Source organism: Dromaius novaehollandiae, chromosome 2 (genome assembly GCF_036370855.1).
Source record: "Dromaius novaehollandiae isolate bDroNov1 chromosome 2, bDroNov1.hap1, whole genome shotgun sequence".
Lineage (NCBI taxonomy): Eukaryota > Metazoa > Chordata > Aves > Casuariiformes > Dromaiidae > Dromaius > Dromaius novaehollandiae.
Genome location: NC_088099.1, coordinates 101,413,843 through 101,431,178, shown reverse-complemented (window position 1 = coordinate 101,431,178; position 17,336 = coordinate 101,413,843). Strand labels below are relative to the sequence as shown.

Below are 17,336 nucleotides of genomic sequence, written 5' to 3'. Positions count from 1 at the left end.
TGGCCCATGTCTGCCAGCTCTTCTCATCATCCTCAATATATAAATAAAATTACTGCCATGCATAATTGTAATGAAGTCCATAGGTATTTCTGATATGAAAGGTTTGCCTGCCACCATAGCGACATCAAGTTCAGGCAAAACTAACTGTATACATAAATACTGGAGGGCTTTGCAAAACTGCCCTGTAAAAGACACCTCTTTGAATACAGCACCATGCTTCCTTACCACATATTTTCAGTCCTTAAATTTTTATGTCCTATTTTTCCAGCAACTTAGATAAATTTTGACATATTTTAAGACATCCTAATACTGGGGCCAAACTGAAGGCAATTTAGGCAATTATTATATAATCCATGGAAATAAGTGAGTCATAGCTAGAATAGGCCCCTAATGTTCATAACCTGCTGAAGATGAGCATGGCTAAAAAACATTTAACCAGGCTGGTACAGGAAGAATAAAAGAAAGAATTTATGGCAGCTAAATACAGACACCCAGTCATTTTCCTGGCACTGTTAGCACATGAAGGCAACCATGCCTTAGACTGTCTAATCTGCTGGTCATCTTCTAGGATTTATGAACTCCTTATCAACTTGAATATCAAAATCTGTGTTATTCTGCCAATTAAATTATATAAATTGAATTTGGACAGAGAGACAGTATAGCAGACTCCAGGTATCTGCACCTCGTTGTTGATTTCAAATTTGATTTCCAAACAGATCGCTACCTACAGTTTGTTCCCTTCTGTCTTCATCTCCACATCTGTAGCAGCCGGAGATGCACCTTATTGCACCAGTTTACCACAATGCATTGTTATGAGGACATAGTTTTTCATACACATCAGGCTACAAAGAAATTTGTCTCCGTGAATGTATGCAGTCCACTGTACTTTTCCCATTTATGAATTATACCAAACTAAATGAAAAGAAGCAACAGACAGCTTCAGAAAATTACACGGAACAGGGAAGATGTTATCGCTATATTTACTCATTTGTCCATAGGAGCAGAAGTCTCCAAAAAGTGAATTTTTATTGCAACTGAGAAAAACCTACAAAACTGAAACTAATGCAGAAACTCTACAGAAATACGTACGAGTCTGATATAAACAGCCAACTGGCAAAGATGTGAAGACATGCACCAATGTAAACATCAATCTGACATCTGAAGACGAGAAAAAACCCATGACCTGTACCCTGCTGTGACTTGCCTGCAGAACAAAACTCCTGCTGAGAGTCCAGAATCAGGACCAACCTTGCAGACACTCCCTGCTCTCATAGCCAAAGCTTATGCATTTTTAAGAAAGATTTCAAGGCATCCCCTGAAAACAATTGGACTTCTGATTTCTCCAAACAGGAAACTTGACCTACCTTAAAATCTCCATCTTGAAAAATACTAAACACATTCCACTTCAAAATGGAATTAGAAACAATGAAAGAGCTTTTAGGTAGACCATCAGCAGCTACTGAGAAACTGTTTCTTAAAGTAATTTTTTAAATGACTAGCACTTTTTAAAGCAAGCCATGTAGAACTGTTCCTCTTTTGAAAAAGAAAGTTGAATGCCTACTCTTAAAGACAATATTTTATATATATTACATGAAGCAGGTCCCACTAGGACAGCTATAAAAAAAACGGTAAAATTTGACCTTTACTTTTAGGTAAATGTTACGTATTTGACTAAAAGGTTGCATTTATAGGCAGCCACCTGATCCTTTTTTATTTTAATGCAATCTTTAGAAGACCTCAAGGGAGAATCTAAGGAAACTTTTTAAACAGGCAACACTAATTTTGAACAAATCTTAAACACACAGACAAGGATTTTCCTCCAACGTATAATTCATCATCCTCCTTACTCGGTGTAAATTCAATCTGTTCTGTTTGTATGACATAAACAACAAGCAGTTTCACAGGAATGAGGCAAACCATATGTGAAGGTGTTTTAGAAAGCACAACAGGGAATACACCAAGCAAAGAAGCATCTGCATTTATTTCAATGTCAAATCACATGTGTGTTATAAAAGGAAAGTTTATTGTTTTTATTAAAAAACAACTTTACTATATTGTACTGTTTACAGTTAACTCTTCCTATCCCTCAGCTTTCTCATCGGTTTGGCCAAAAAAATCAGCAGGTAAAATCATAAAGGCTATAGGTGCAGCCACAGGGTTGCAAGGGGGTCACCTGCCCCATTGGCACTGCCCAGGCTGGCGCGTGCTGCCAAGAGCCTGTTTCTTTGCACGATCCCCTTGCTCCCCTCTGGGACTGGGGCTGCATCTGCTGCCAGGGGCTACAAGGCAGCATCAAAGCCTGGCTTACTCCCACCGATTTCAGAGGTGTGGGCACGCAAATCTCGGTAGGACTGACTTCTCACTGATATCAGCACACCATGAGGCACCAGCTTGCCTCCCATTTCAAGATGCTGTCTGATCCGGCGAGGCAGCGTTGTAGGAACCTACCGCTCACCTGCTGCAGTGCAGGGCACTATGTACTTTTCCATGAATGGCAGTGCTCTACAATAAACCAGTTTTACAGAAGTCGGCCTGAGTCAGCTTAACACATTTGGACTTCAGGAGGAAACATTTCAAAGCAGCTTTTAGCCTGGGTAGGAGCTACAGGCACGTTGTTAAAAAGCTAATTGCTCTGAGACAAAGGATGATCGTTATTTTTATGTTAGTCTGTAATATTAACCCTTAATACCTGTGTTTGATGATAAGTGGCTGGTGATTGAAGCTGGAAGCTCATTATTTATACCTAAACTGAAGCTTGAAGATTTCTAGAGTTACAAAAAGTGCTTTTGTCATTATTTTTGTACATTACAACAAATACAGGTGTTTGAAATCTGGGATCTTTTTGCTATCTCCAGTGTAACTGGAGTGGAAGAGCAGTGATAAAATACCAAACCACTGAAATTATTCTTATATCTGTATTTATTACTCACTTATAGGAAAACTGGCATTATCGTGACAAATAATAACAGCAAACATTTTTCCTCAAATTTTGCTTGTTTCAGGAACTGAACAACAAGGCTAGAAAGCTTCTGAGAACAGGTTTGCATACAACCTTTTTAGACCTTTCTATATGTAGTTGGGTTATAAATGCCACAAGAACAATTTTTTCCTCAATTTTGACCTTTCTGATTCTCTTTGTAAGCCAGAATTTCAGAGAAAATAATGTGAAACAATTTTAAATTACTATTTGGAGAGAAAAAAGAAAGATTTTTTGCTTTCCCTTTTTCAGTTCATTGTGCAAGGCCAGCTTTTGAAGCTTTTGGGCTGCAAGGGTCAAAATTTCTCCAAACATATTCTCTCTCAAGGTAACTGATTTCACCTGTCTTATTTAGATAACAGACAATAAAAATACCCATGTTCTGCTGCAGGTCACATATGCTTTCAGTTCTAGAAATGCAGATTGCTGTGAGAAAGAAGACCCAGGGAAGCTGTGGTATGGGGAAAGGTCCTGGGAGTCGGTGCTGCAGGAAGGTCTGCAAAACACGCAGTAACCACTTAGCAGCTACGAGTTTGCAACTGCGCTTTATCACAGCAACTATGCACACCTCCCTTTAATGCTTGCCCGCATTTGCCTGTTGTATCAGCCTGTTATCTCTCTTATGCCTTGGACTCATCCCCACCATGCACTGAACCTAAGCAAAACCCTGCTGCTTTCAGCAAAGCTATATCTGAGCACAGTGAAAAAGTGACTCAGGTAGGTTGCAAGATCTAAGCTGTATGCTGTGGGCTTCATGATTCTTTTATTATACATGTGTATACTGCTGACTATAAGGAGGTTTGACTACAGCCTGTGGATGTGAGATGCCACTGTTAAATTAATATGAATGGTAAAGGGTAACCATGCTATACTAATGAGAAAAAAATCACAATTATCACAGAAAAAATTGTGATCTCAAAGGAATATTTTGCTCATACTCTCCAATCTCCCCTATGGCAAGCCCTAGAAGAAAAGAAAGGATGAGAGAGAGGAAAGAAGAGAGAAAAAAAAAACAAGGAGATGCAGGGAGAGAAAGGGAGAGGCAGAGAGAGAGAGAGAGAAAGAGACAGACTGAGAGTGGATACTTTTAACTTGTCACAATACAACACTAGCTTTTAATTAATACAGCCTAGGTACAACTTTGAAGACTGTTGGTCGTACGGTATTTTATGACAAATACATTTTACGGGATTTTGTTTTTAAAGAGGATTTTGTAAAATAACCTGCCCCAATAAATGATTTACCAGCTGCAATAAAAGATCAAGGAAATTGTTCAGATTGCATCTTGAAGCATCTAAAACTCTGAAGTTTATTGAGATCTAAGCTACCCCCAGATCTACAGTCCTATTAAAAAGTTTTGTAGTAGCTAATTATCTTGCATTGCATTTTTTAAAGGGTAGCAATCCTAGAAGAGAGGAAAGTCTGGAAACAAAGAGGGGTTGATGACCTTTGGTGGAAAGAAGAGAGAAGGAAAGGAGAAAAAACAGACAAAAGTAAGTAACAACTGAAACGTCAACTGATATGTTAACAAATGGAACGGACAACTCATGGGGTATCTGATATTCCTTCAGTTATATAAAGAAATCAAATTAACTCTTAGTTAAAAAGAAAAAAGGAAAGGAAAAAAAGATGAGTAAGGACACACTCTCTGTACGGCATGCCATGTAGTACTTGACCAAGAACAGAGTAATTTGTTTTCCTATTCTCTTTATTTTTGATGAAGATGACATCGTACCAGTAGCAAAGCAGAAAGTGAAGAAACGCTAAGTTCTTCTCTGTTCTAACCTCACGGAACTTTCAAGTAAAAAATGAATAAATAAAGCAAGCACTGGTGCTTATTTCAAACAAGATGCCAGAGACAGTAAAGAGAAGACATATCGAAATAATCAAATACCAGCCTCAGCTGTCTTCACAGAAGGAAGGACAGCACTGTTACCACGAAGCATGTCTCGTAGCTATCAGGAACATACAGTTCTTGCCCTGTGACTTACTGTGCTCAGACATACCTCAGGCCTTCAGGGAACCCCACAAAACCAGAGTCTGCAGGTCTGTCTATTATAGAGGTATGGGGCTCCAAAATTAACCAAACTTTCTAAGAGAATATGAGGAAAGGAAAGAGCCATAATCTGAAATCAAGCTGCGAGGTGCGTGCCAACTTCAGACAAATGGCATTTCCTTCGGCTTGCCTGGAGTACCTGGTGCAACCACAGAGGCCACACGCTTCAGCGCCTGGGGCCAGGCTGCTGCAGAGACGGGGCTGGAAACCATCATGTGCTATAGGAATACTTGAGTGCTCAGGATTTGGGCCCCATTCCCAACTACTTTCAAGCTGAATGACTTTGGAAAACATGAAAGATCAACACTGCCCAGTTGCTGATTTTAAACATTAACTGGATCACCAAAACTCTGCAAGACACATAAGATAGACAGTGAAGTTCACTACCAGAGAAATAAAGCACCTTGGGATAGAAAGTGTTTATAATATTTTGATCAATCTAATTTGAAAATTGAGATAGATAAAATAAAACAGTGGGAGCAGTCAAGGCTAGTTGAATTAACACTGCTATTCTAAAATCTGTTCTTAAATTATGGCCAGAATGGGAGATTCCTTAATAGTCTAAAATAACCATGGTTAATCCAGCAAAATCAGGACAGTCTGATTAAACAATTGTGTGGGTTTTTTTCCACTTGATCTCTGCCTTATTTAATATTTAGGGCTGACCACTTCTAGGGATGAATTCAGGACTCTAGGGAAAACACAGTGGGAGTCCGCAAAGCCTTTACCTAACTTTCTCCAAAACTTTACAGGCACAAGAATGAGGCTAGTGAGCACAGGAAAAGACAGGCTATTCTCGGGACCTGAGACATGGAAGGCTCCTTGGATGGCCTGATTAGATAATCCTGCCTTCAAATGTTTACATGGGAAAGCATCCACCCTGTTCTGACTCCCAGTTTCTGGGTGTTTTATTTGAAACTCTAGGGACTTATTTGTGGAAGATCATAAGCACCAGAGAAATACATTAGGTCTGTCTTTTAAACATTCAAAACACAATGTGAAGGATTGTCATTTTATTTCATGAAGGATTTGGTCATCTTTTTTTTCTACTAATTATAAATAACTGTCCAAATTTGAAATTACCTAAGGGATGAAATTCCAGCAAAAATGATTAAGCAAATGGAAAGATTTAATTTTGACACAGTCTTCTTAATTTCATTTTAATTTATCCTTTTATTTTGTGTCTTATACCATGTGTGTATTTTGTAAGAGAAAAAAGATATAATAATATTTAAAGTAACATCCAAAAAAGGGAGCTTGCTGCTCTTAAAATGCTGCAATGGGTATTTATAGAAATATTGTTTCATTTCTTCTAAAAAAATACTTTGACAAAACTGAAAGAACTTCTTAAAGCAATGCAACAATGTCAAAATTGCATTGGCAGACATAAAATGGTTCCAATTTTTTTTCTGATCAATGCTACTCATAAATAATAGCAAGAAGTAAAAAAAAAAAAAATTGAGGTCTTCGGATGCTTATAAATGGTAGAAATATTTTACCTCATTTCACTATCTGTAAAGTGGAAACAATGCCCCTTCGTTACCTCACAATATTTCTAAAGATAAAAATGATTCAAAGATAAATTAATTTACACTTGTAACATTCTATTGGGATGGAATGTATGAAAAAATCAATAATTCTGTATTCCAGGCAGGGTTTGCATGCTGTAAATAAGGCCAGGGGCCACAGTGAACAAAAAGTGAAAACAAAATACTTCATATTTACACAAATAAACACTACCCAAACAGGAAGATGACCTCTGTGGAAAAACAGCATATGATCTCATACTCATAACACGCATGCACAAAGCGGACAAACTGAAATTGCTTAGATAATCACCAGACTTTACGTGTTGGATTTTGTAGCACTAATAACATTCATCTAAATGTAGATGCCTCTACAAGTATATCAAGGCATACTTTGGGGATGCAAAACTGTTTGATGCTCAGATTACTTACCACACAGAAAAAGTGTATTTCTCTAACTCCTCCAAGTAAAAATTGCTCTCTGAAGGTGCTTCACCTTTTTCTGTACTTGCATTGTTCACAGGACCTGATTTTTCTTGATAATATTGTTCAGGTGGGTTATTCAAGTTGATCTTAAAATGAAAAAAAAAAAAAAGACTGAATTAGAATAATAAGGTCATTAATGGTGCACAGCTAGCAAAGTAAAAGCTGGCAGTTTTACCATAGTTTGAACTTCTAGCTCTGTTTTACCCCTCACTGTATATCAAATCTGGGATATAACCATGGCAAACGTGCCTCAATATGCTTAAGAGTAGTGTTCAGGGAACTGATTCATGTTCCAGCAAGGCTGTGGTTTGACCAGCCCTCTTACGCAGGTGTAAGCTCATGTTGCTACCCGAAGAAGTCATCCACCTTCCTCTACCTGCTCATTTTTGCTTGTGTTGCACACCCTGCTCTGCCAGCACAAGAATTCAGGCCTCCACATAGCAAAGCATATGAGGGGAATTGATCTGGGAAGGAAATTAATGCTATTTGGCCTCTTTCCTTTCTTCTTTTTCTAACTGGGTTAGCTCTCAGCTGGACCCATTCTGATCCAGGCCACCATGCGCAAATACCTATGCCAGCACGAGGCAGGAGATGGGATGGTACTGTGTCTTTCAGCACTAGTGCTGGTTTAAACAACTCATCAAACTACGAAGTAGGGAATACTAAAGTATGCTCATCTCTTGCATAATAATCTCATATGCACTGGGCCAGATCTGCCACTGCTGTGATCTCTCTCTGGAGTGATAGGAAGGTTCCTTGCATGCTCTGCATTAATTGCACCTTCATCAGCCGGCAAAACACCACTTCATCAACAGACTCAAAGAGGTCATAACTTACCAAATGGAGATCCACAGTTGACTTAATGAGGCTATATATTAATAACTTCCTAGGGATAACAACAAGCTCCATAAAGGCTTTGTTAAAGTTTAGCAAAAAAGCCTGGCCAGAATAAAGGGAAGAAAGTTAAAACCAGCTATGTTCAAACTGGAAATAGGACTCCCTTTTCTTTTTCCTTCTCATAAATGGGGAGAGGGGGAGTATACCATTTAGAAGTAACCACAAAGGGAAGTTTTGGTTCTCCATCCCCTGATGCCTTCAAGATCAAGACTAGATGAATCTCTGGAAACTAAAGGAGCTCAGATAAACACATTATTGATCTTACTGAGTAAGTGGTTGAAAATTTCTAGCCTACACTAGAAGTCAACCTAAATGATTTACAGTCCCTTCTGACCTTGGCATTTATGAAAACTGTAATGAACAAAATACTCAAGTTTACTCTATAGACCTCAACAGCCTCAAAGAGTTTCCCTGGAATGTAGCTTTAGCATCTGATGTAGTCACATCACTATATACTTTGCTAATTATGAAAAATACAAAGATGATTATTCTTACTCAATAAACCATTTTGCTCTGAAAGTCAGATTTGTATTCTCAATCTTGGATTGCATAGACTGCAGCTACATTTTGAATTTTAATTTAATGCTCATGGACATAACAGACAGAGGTTCATATCCATACCCACATAATGCTAAACATGTTTATTAGTAAACATGATACAATCATTATATTTTCAGTGGTCATTTGAAAAGCTGCCACAAGCAATGGAGTATATTGTCAAAAGGTGATTCTATGCAAAAAAAGAAGAGTTAAGGTAGAGTAGAAGCAGGCAGCATGCTCAAAGCTGTTTTTAAATATTAACACCAGCAGATAGCATTGCACTTCACCTAGCCACATGATTGCCTGACTTAATTCCCCAGAAAAGTCAAGGTTTCTTAGCAGGTAGTGTGTGCAAAGTACCTTGCTTGCACTAACATGGTATCCATGAAGGTAGTCCCTGTGCAAAGTACATATAAAATACATTATGTAAGACATAAATCCCAAAGGCATTATAAAAGCATTATGAGTGAATTTCTCTGAGACTGTGTTAGATCTTGCTTGAACTATGAAACCAGAAGCTCACTCAACAGCATGAGGGTGGGATTATAGCCACACAATATATTTTACTTCTCACAGATATCACTAACCAGGAACATTGTGTCTTTCATAGCTGCTATTTAACATCTTGAATACATGCAACTCTATGCATGCTTACTGCACCAAAGCCAAGACACTAACTCCTGTCACTCAGAAGATACCCAGTGGGAAACTATAGGTAACTGTAGTTTAGACAGTTTGTGGGGCAGGAGGGATGCAGCAAGAAAACCTTTGTTTTCACTCATGCATTCTTCTATATTAACCCCCAAAAGGTGAGGTTTGGTGCTCACTGTTCACTTCTGCTGGGAAAAAAGAAACCTTTTTATGAGAAGAAAAGGAACAGCTGGCAGAATAGTCCACTATATGAATTTTTGTTTTCCACCTTAAGTCTGTTTTTACATTAGCTCCTCATTGTTTCCTATATAAAATAGTTAAGTGGAATTACTTTAGAAGACAATTTCACTATCAGAGTTACAAGCGGGCCCAAATGACATGACTGAGAAAAGCGTCTAAATCTTGCACATGCTAAAATGAGGATCTCTCTGAATATTACAGTTCAATCATCCCATTTGAAAAAAAGAGGGGCTCTTACAGACTTTGAAAGGAGATTTCGCATGCTCAAATTTCTTTTGTGCAAGAGTATTCTCGTACAAGGCTCAATACAGAAATCTATTTAAACATGTCAATAACTGTAAGCTTGTGAGTCATTTCACTGAGTCCAAAGGGACTAGACAGTAGTGAATTACCCATGGGCTTACGTGCTTGCTGAAACCGGGTCACTTTAATGAGGCTTTGAGAGCTAGCCACAACAGAGTTTCCTATAAGAGCACAGTATGTTGTTCAAATGCAATCTGATATTATGGGATTGTAGGAAACGAATTTCATTCTGCCACTCCCGTGGGCTGGGTTGCTTTGCCCATTACACCCACTCCATCAGCCCTTAAATTGGTCTTCCTACAGATGTAAGACTACACATATACGCGCACGCGCACACACGCATGCACACACACCCCTGCAGTTATGTTTGTATAAAGCTCTGGTTTCTCTGGGTTGTCTTTACCTCCCTAAAGAAATGTCACTTGAAATCTTAGCCATCTGAAATGGAGGGAATTTCCAGTTCCCTGATCTGGTTTTGCTAATGGATATTTACAGGTAGATCATTACTTGTTAGGAAAAAGCATTACTCCACTAGAGTCAAGGTAGCTATGATAATTTCCAGCTACCATAGATTTGTGCCATAGTATGGGTATGGGTATATACATATAGTGTGTAAGTTTGTGAGTATATCTTTTTTTTTCATGGGCAATTAAAAGCATTAAAACTGTGTCAAAGTAAACCTAGGACAAGGTGAGACAAATTTTCTGAACTGATCATTTGAATATTTATGCTTGCAGTCACAGTACACTGCAGCCATGGTGGTCTAAGGAGAGAAGTGGAGCAACGATTACAGGGAGAGATGGTATCTTTGATCTAATTTAAACCAGACAATACAGGTAGAAGAAATGGACAAAACTTCAGGAACACAGCCTCTTCTTTTGGGTCTTCTTTCTCTGGATTGATATTAAAGGGGAAAGTTCCAGTGGTGTATCTTGTCCAGAAAGTACTGTCATGGTGCAGGTTTCATGGTAACTTGTGTTGATGACAAAAATATTTGTTCACAAATTGATTATGTCCTTGACCAAACTACCAGGAATATGAATACTAGAAGGACCTGATGGTAGGCTGCTTTTGCACAGGAAATGAAGGTTTGAAGGTTACGGATACTGTCTTGGGTTTAAAAATTTCTGAAATAATTTCACCCTATTTCGGCCTTGATGAAGCTGCTATTGTCTGATTATTGGACAGTCTTTCTTACTAACATTTTGATATTCTCTTGCTGAGAGAGATTAATTCTCTATAGAGAGTTATATGGGAGACAGCAATTCTATTGGCCATCTGAAACCTTATGGTAGTTATAATCAAAATCACAGTGGTAATTTAAAGAAATCCAACAACAACAACAACAAAGCCCACAAATTATTTCCAAAATGGCCCAGATAGAGGCTCCAATGACTTCATCGTGCACTTTAAGAGAGACTGTGATGTTCAGGGCATTGCCGTTACCTTTTGATGCACACCATACTCTTCTTTCAGTGAAAACAAATCACAATGCTTATCTGCACTGCCACAGAATTCTTGATAAAAATCATTTTCTGTAAGAAAAAACATTTTTGTATTGGTACATGAGACAAAGCTCTGCAATGGAAGGAACTGGTTTTTTCCCCCCTTCCACCAAGACCCTGTGTGACTCCAGGCAGGTCATATTTTTCCCCTTTGTGCCAGTTATAAATAGGTTGATAGTTCTTTCCTTTCTTCCACAGTGTTAGGATGATAAATGCAGTGAAGACTTGAGATACTGTGGTGATGGAAATGACAATTGTATAGATATCACATGAAAAAAACAGAAATAACAAACATAAGAAGAAAAGAATGACAGCAGAGGACATTTTAAACACCACAGAATGTGTTCTTTAGAAAAGAGAATGAAGTTCATTTTGTTGTATAGGCATGACAATGGTGCAAGAATGTCACCAAATGAGGCATGCGGATCCAAACACTCATGTTTTCTATGCAACAGTTGCTCAAGTAGTGTGCCTGTCCAGCTTCTGTAAAGCAGTGACCTGCAGTGTGAACAAGAATGTATTCCCACATCACAGGAAGCAGTGGTGAGAAGAAATAAAGGTCTGCAATACAATTCTTAATATACAGCATGGGGAGGATAAGCCAAAAATATACTTAATCATTATTTTCACTTTTTTTTTCTAGTTATTTTTACTTCCCCTCAATAAAAAACTGTCAAATGTATTTAAAAATGAAATACAGATAAGATCTGCTCTTAGATATTATAGCTGAAGATACACACACACGTAATGTCACATCTTTGAGCCTGAGTGTTTGTGTAGTATCTATGGTCTCTCTTTTTCTTGCTCTCTTGCTCTCTGTCTATATACATGTAGGTATAGGCTAAGAATTCATAACAAAGATAGTTATAGGTAGATCACCATCTAGGGTGAAGAAAAGATCTACTGAAATCAATGAAACTATATAAAGTACAGCTACTAGGTATCTATGTCACGTGTGCACATATACAGTATAAATATTTTAAGTTTCTGCACATATCCTGCACACGTGATTACACATATGAACCCACAAACACACTAAAATATAACCATACCTTTGAAAAGATGGTCACTATGATTTTCTTTCTTGTGCAACTTTTTTATTTTGGTTCACTGAAATAGTTTTCCAAATAACTTTGCTGAAATAATGAAGACTTTGGCAATTTTTTCAGAGACAAATGAGCAAATCAGTAATCACCTTGGCCAAAAAAATAGCCCAGTATAAAGAATAAAGAAAATGATAATATTCTAAATTTAAGAAATGGGAAGGAGAAGGGACCCAAGTTTGTTATTTAATCAGGACATGCTCTTTTTGTATTTTATTTGTAAGGCTCTTCTTTTCCTATACCAGTGAGCTCATTACTTTAATTCCTCATAGATTTCTCTGAACAATTTTTGCTAAGTAAAAACACAATGTAATTCTTCAATGGCTGTAGCAGTAAGAAGCTGCTCAAATTAAAGATCAATAAAATGTACAGAAAAAAATCTGTATGAAAATAAATAAATAAAGAAGATGGCAAATGCTTGCAATTAGACAGGATGAAAAATCTAAAAAGAAATTAAATTTAGTTGTAATACATTTCCCATTCTTTTCTTCATGAAAATTACTACTGAAGTGGGTTTTTTTTTCTGTAATTTAAATGTTAAGCTGCCAGATGTGTGTCTCATGCTTGAAGAGTTGAAGCTTTGCATTATTTAGCATATTAAGATTCACAGAATTTAAAAAAGGGCTCCTTTATTGCCTGGAGGTTCTAATTAAGTAAACCTTAGCCTGGTACATTTAAAACTTGCAATACAAGAGATTTTGCTTCCTTTTTTTTCTCTGCAGCCAAGTCTCATCAATATAATAAATATGGAAAATACTTAAGATGATATAATATTTCTTTGGCTTGAGGAATTAAACCTATCTATTATTTTAAGAAGTTTTTAATAGAGGCCAGCAATCAGAAAGACATCTAAATACTCCAGTCTACTTTTTAATCATAGGAGTTGCTCTTAGTTAGTGGGGGGAAATGCATCTTATAAAAACTGAGCTATGTAAAAATTGTTTCTTCCACAGGCACAAAACAAAGCAGTTCAGAGAAAGAAACAAGAATCACACAGTTTTGCAAAATTAAATTGCATTTTTTTTTATAGCTTGTTATAATTGACCACAAAAAACTAATAAAGCATTAATTAGTTGCCCTATCAGCAATCTGTTCACTGAAGGAGTTGATGGCTGCATCAGAAACTGTAATAACATAGAAATTCCTTTGACATACAGTACCCATAAATCATACCTTAAATACAGTTATTTTTGCCATTTTATAAAATGTCAAAGGTGTCAACTTTGGCCAGATATAGCACTTAGCAGGGACTATTTTAGTAAATTGACTCAAAATACATTTTGTTCCCTGTCAGGGGAACATAATACCATTCATGATCAAAATGAACAATCTGAAGAGGAGAAAGTAGCACTAAGTAAGAATTATCAAAGACAGGTATTATACATATGATAAACATACAGCTGCTGGTGTAAACTCTGTGTTAAGGTGTTTATTTGGAAGTCAGCAACTACATCCTTAAGAACAGGGAAAGTGTGATTACACCAGGGTCTGTCTAAGACAATAAAAATCATAATTCAACCACATTACCATGAATCCATGAGCAAATATTAACAAGAACTCCAGCAGAATAGTTTTAATGCTATACATTTGAATAAGACAGATAAGGAAGACTGGTCAGATGAAGTTAGTTTCCAAACCTTGAGAATGCTGAGAGCAGTCTCGTAGCCTGGTGATATTAAGTCTCAAAAAACAGTTTAGAAGCTATATAAGTCACACCTGATATGAGATACAAAAGAGACACATTAGAGTCCCCTCTAACAAGTCCCTGAGAATGACTGGGATATACATTTTTAAAACAGGATGGAAAGAGGCTTGAAGCTAAAATGCCAGTGCTGCACAATCACCTTTCTCGGCAACAGCTTTCCGGGAGGCAATGGCTGAGAGTAGTAGCATGCCACTTAATAACGGAGGGTTATTTATGTTTCATAAACCTTGTATAGTGTTTTCTTTTTTCTCACCTACATTCAATCTGGAAGTTATTCTCTTGGGTCATGTCTCCTGTAACAAGCAGTGCAGTGCAACAGGAATGGATCCATGGAGTGGAACAGGGGATCTGGAGGATCCCACTGGAAGTGTGTTGAGGAGTTTATTTCAGACTCGATCTAGGCCGGTCCTGTGGACTGAAAGCCCATTAATGGTGGAAGTACACCAGCTGCATTTCTGAAGTGCATCCTGCCATTTAGTTTCACCCTAAAGGAGTCCAGTTCACATACTCTGGAATCACCCTGTCAACCAAAAAGCAGCAAGCGGGGCCAGGGTATTTCCATCAAAAGTGCACCTGATCCAAACCTCATTGCTAAGGTATATATATCCTATGTGAACCAGGAGTAGGGTGGGGTGGGGAACAGACTCTCGGTGGTGCAAAATTCTTTGAGGCTGCACAAACAGCTGATGCTGTGAAATTTTGATGTTTCCAGGAAACAAAGGAGGACAGAGAAAGATTCACGGTAGCAAATATCTTGGCATGCCAGTATGGAACTTGAATCTGAGTCTCCTCTATCCTGTTTGAACATTTGACCAGAAGGTTAGAAATTCAGTTGTTCTTTCTACTGAATGTATTATTAATATGAAATGGAACATCTCCAACAGGCAAGGCTGAGAAAACCTGGTGACTTAGTGCCTAGGTCTCCCATCTAAAACATGAGAGGTGAAGTTTTAAGTCTACAGTACAAACCAAGCAGATCCACAGAACTTCCCTATATTAAGTAAATTGGTTAGCAGACTATCTGCTATCCTTCGTGCGTTGGTGCTTTTATTGTTCCTGGTCTCTTATTTTGCTAGAAATTCCACTTGGGGCTAAGAAACTTTTCCTAATGAACAATTTGTTTAAACTTATATGTATGTGTTAAAATCTCTGATTTTAGTGTTATTTTATCAATTTTAAACAATTGTGTTGAAAAATCCTAACCAGCTCTAAGCTGGATTCTCTAAACTGGATTACATGATGAGTATCCTTTTCTGAGAGCTCTGGTTGGTGTGGTTCCCAAAGTGAGGGTGGTCTCACTGCATGGAGAAAGTGGGGAGAGAGAGAAAGTGCTAAACGAAGGAGAAGAATAGTATTTCCTCTACACATCATACAAAAAGGCTGATAAAAATTGGGGGTGGGAGTTGCTCATTTTTGGCTACTATAAAAGAAACAAAATGTTAAAGAACAAAGACAACTTTTGTGATGGAAGAGGAGTTAGCATGTACAGTCAGCATTACAAAAGAGAAGTTTTTAAAGATTTTTAAAAATATGGACAAAAAGAAACAGGATGGCCCTCAACCAGGAAATGATTCTAATTTACGAATGAATATGATCTCCTTCACACTAGTCTGGAAGGAAATACTTTTGACTTACTTTGAGGCAAAGCAGAGGAGGATGAAGTCCTTTCCCTTCTGATGCCTATGGCTTTTCTTTCAGTCCAGACGAAGGAATTTTAGAATGGCGCCATCCAGGAGTGGGGCAGCAGACACAGAAATCACCAGCTTGGTTAAATTAGAGCAGGGGAATAGAGAAGAACATGGAACTTCTGTCTGGACTACCCCTCATTACACCCCACCCCGTGGGAAATCAAATGACATGGTAAGTGTTGGAATAAGGGAAGAATTTGGATTATGTGTGTTGCACAGCTGTAAGTGGGAGCTGAATTTGATTCCACCTGCAAGAATCAGTCCAAGCCTTTACACCATCCTGCTCAGAGGAGGAAACGATCAGGAAAGAAAGAGAAGGCTCAGCTATCTGCGACTCTACTCCTGGGACTCTACCTATACCAAAAATGAAGGGCAAACAATCCTCATTTTAAAAATGCCACTTTACTCTCTTTAAACTGACACCCATGAGGAATTACTAATAAGATTAGCTTTTGGGGTTTTGTTTCAGATAATTATTTTTGCATCTGCACACAACAGTTATACAGAAGCAAACAGCATGTCAGAAGGAAAAGAACCACATTGCAGTATAATGAGAAATATCACAATGAAGGCTCACTGAATTTCACAAAATGGCTTCAGAAGCTGCTGTGAGAATAAATATAATCCTTTCAACAGAAACATTTCTCACCTAAACAAGAAGTTTTCAGAAACTTAAAAAATAAACTATTCCTCTCCAACTGCAATAGTAAAAGTAGAAGGAAGCAGTCTCTATGTTCACTTTTTTGACCTGGAGTGAAAATCTGGACTTAGCAAGTGTACCAACCTCCAGGTTAACTTCAGTGTCATCGTTGCTTAGGTATTATTCTGAAGCTTTGTTCAGACAGAAAAGATTTTTTGATGTCACGAAAGGATATGATTCACTTCCCAATGCAGTCACCTAGTGTTTTTCCGCATATGTGGGGGGGGGGGGGGGTAAACTGAAGATTTTAAATATGCTCAGACAATATTCAGTTTATTTTAGAAGATGGATGCTAAGTGAAAGAATCCTTCTGAACTAGCAGGTTTGAAAAACTGGGGTTAGAAGTTTGTCCTGGATATGCCACAGAAACATGATGGTGCTGTGGGCTGGAGGAATGAGAGAAGTGGTGTCAAACTCAAATACAAGCTGTTTATAAAAGCCTGACTAACAATATTTATGAGGAATATTTTATGTGTTTCCAGAGTTTTTACTGCGGTACATGCATAACTGGGGGCTTTGAAAAAAGAAATCAGGCTCCATATGAGAGGAAGGCTGGGTAGCAGCTGTCTGCCAGGATGAGCATTGGTGGGGAGGAAAATGAAGGCTCTGTTGAAGCTCCAAATCAAACATCAGTTACAGTATAATTTCTGGTTTATACGTGGTTCTGTTGAAATTAACAGGGGATTTCAAAATGAAACATTTTTCCCTCCCTAGTTCTGAGTGTAGATATTGAGTTTAATGTTTACACTACTGACAGTGTTCCATCATTAAAAAAAAATCTGTGCTTTACTGATATGCTTTATAAAATCAATTAACATGTAATAAATTTAGCAAGCAAGTATCCAAAATTAAGATCATCGAGGAAAAATTCTGTTGTCTTGTGAGTAAAGATAAGTGAAAATGTGTTTGACCTAATTCAAATCTGAGGATGCTTTGGAGGTCTGCTGGTGGTTCAGGTA

At 37.8% G+C, this 17,336-nt stretch overlaps 1 long non-coding RNA gene across 1 annotated transcript in view; it reads right to left on the bottom strand.

The window, feature by feature from the left end:
* The window catches only part of LOC135327336 (uncharacterized), a 36,784-nt gene extending 25,579 nt beyond the window's left edge, over positions 1–11,205 (bottom strand). The window contains exons 1-2 of the long non-coding RNA XR_010387448.1: positions 11,123–11,205; positions 6,992–7,131 (exon numbers count right to left, since the gene is read on the bottom strand). This is a non-coding gene — a long non-coding RNA (uncharacterized LOC135327336). The remainder of the gene's footprint in view (positions 1–6,991; positions 7,132–11,122) is intronic.
* Between the last annotated feature and the right edge of the window lie 6,131 nt (positions 11,206–17,336).